Genomic DNA, 1,862 nt, shown 5'->3' with positions numbered 1-1,862 from the left:
TTGATCTCACGACTCCCAAATCATGACTTGAGCTAAAATCAAGAATCAGTTGCTTAACCAACTGAGCCATCCAGCCACCCCCCATATTTATTTTTTGCAATACCATATGGAATATTATTATTCTCACCAATATGGATCTTGATGATATCATTTTTTTCCCATAACCACTACAGTGTTATCTGTTATCAATGTAGTTAGTTATCAATGTAGTTAGTAGGCTCAGTCTCTGATATTCTTTTACATCTATACACATACTATCCAGCTGTTAAATAATATTTATATGATAGGATAGGATATTATCCAGGCTTTAAATAAAATATATGCTGATGACTATTAAATCTCATAAATCCCCACTGACCGTTCCCATGTTAAGTAAACATTTCAAGCTTTGTATGACCAAATGAGGATTTTAAATTCAGAGCTTTCCTCTAGACTCTTCTTGCCCATTTTACCCTTCATAATTGGTCTCCCCATCTACCTAGTTGATCAAACAGGAACTGAGGTGTTGTTGATTTCTCTCATGCCCTCATTCCCCACATGCAGTCCATCAGCAAGTCTGTCCTGCCAGAACACTCCAGAATGTGACCACTTCTCTCCGTGGCCATGCCTATTTCTAGTCAAGCTATCATCATCTCTCAAGCAACAATTGCTGCCACATTCCAGTTCTCTCAGCTTCCATTTATGTCCCCTTTGCAGTCAGGAGCCAAGATGATCTAAAAAGTAAATCTATAGGCGCTGTCATGGCACCTTTCCTGAGGACAACCGCCAGCCTGGTGGGGTTGGTTATATGTGAAAGTCCACATGAAGGGCTAACAATGTTGTACACAAAGATTCTTGATGTTCTTGAGCAGATTTCTGAAAATGCAGCCTACAGCACATATGCAGAACAGGTTGCAAATGAGAAGCTGGGTCTGGTTAAAGTGGAACCAGATGTTAAGAAATTAGAAGACTAACTTCAGAGTGGCCAGCTAGCAGAGGTGATGCTTGAGGCTGCAAATGAAGTAAGTCTGGCAGGAAAAATGATACACTGGAAACCATGGGAGCCTTTAGCAGAAGAGCTTCCTGCCACCAGTGGAAATGACCAATGTAGTCATCATTAAATGACTAGTGTGTCGATGGGAAACCGATGTAATTAAATGTTGTGTTACAATAAATAAATAAATAAGACCATGTTGCTTTCCTCCTTAAAACCTTTTGGTGATTTTCCATTATCTATCTCTCTCTCTCTCTCTCTCTCTCTCTATATATATATATATATATATATATATATCAGTCTCTGACCTTGATGGGGTCTTTCTTTGTTCATGTCTCCAACTTCATGGGGCTGATGCTTCCCTACGTTGGCTTCCTTCCTGATCCACCATGTACCAGGCTTGTTTAGTCCCAGATTGCTGCCTTTGCTCTACCCTCTGCGTAGATGGTTCATTTGTTCTTTTATTTATTTATTTATTTATTTATTTTTGGTTCATTTGTTCTTGGTTCACATGCTGCCTTCTCAGTGCCTTCCCTGACCACCTTGTCAACACTAATCCCATCTTGTGCAGAGACTATCACATCATTCTGCTTTACTTTTTGGAAGAGTTGACCCTCTTTTTATTTTATTCATTCGTTTGCTAATCCCCCCATGTTTCTCTCAACTAGATGTATAAGTCCAGGAGACCTTCCATCTTCCTGTTATATTCAACCTCGTATCTCCCCGTTAGTGTGTACCACAGTGCCTGGTACATACAGTGGCTCAGTAGATATTTATAGGATTGATAAGATAAATGTTATTTGCTTTGTTCATCTTTCCAGCCCTTCCTTCCTTCCTTCCTTCCTCCCTTTCTCTCTCTTTCTTTGTTTTTTAAAAAGATTTTATTTAT

At 39.3% G+C, this 1,862-nt stretch overlaps 1 pseudogene; it reads left to right on the top strand.

Annotated features, from left to right (window-relative positions):
* Positions 1-740: 740 nt before the first annotated feature.
* LOC116587176 lies at positions 741-1,100 on the top strand (annotated as a pseudogene).
* Positions 1,101-1,862: the final 762 nt, after the last annotated feature.

This window comes from Mustela erminea, chromosome 3 (assembly GCF_009829155.1).
Source record: "Mustela erminea isolate mMusErm1 chromosome 3, mMusErm1.Pri, whole genome shotgun sequence".
NCBI lineage: Eukaryota > Metazoa > Chordata > Mammalia > Carnivora > Mustelidae > Mustela > Mustela erminea.
This window is presented reverse-complemented; position numbering and strand designations above follow the sequence as displayed.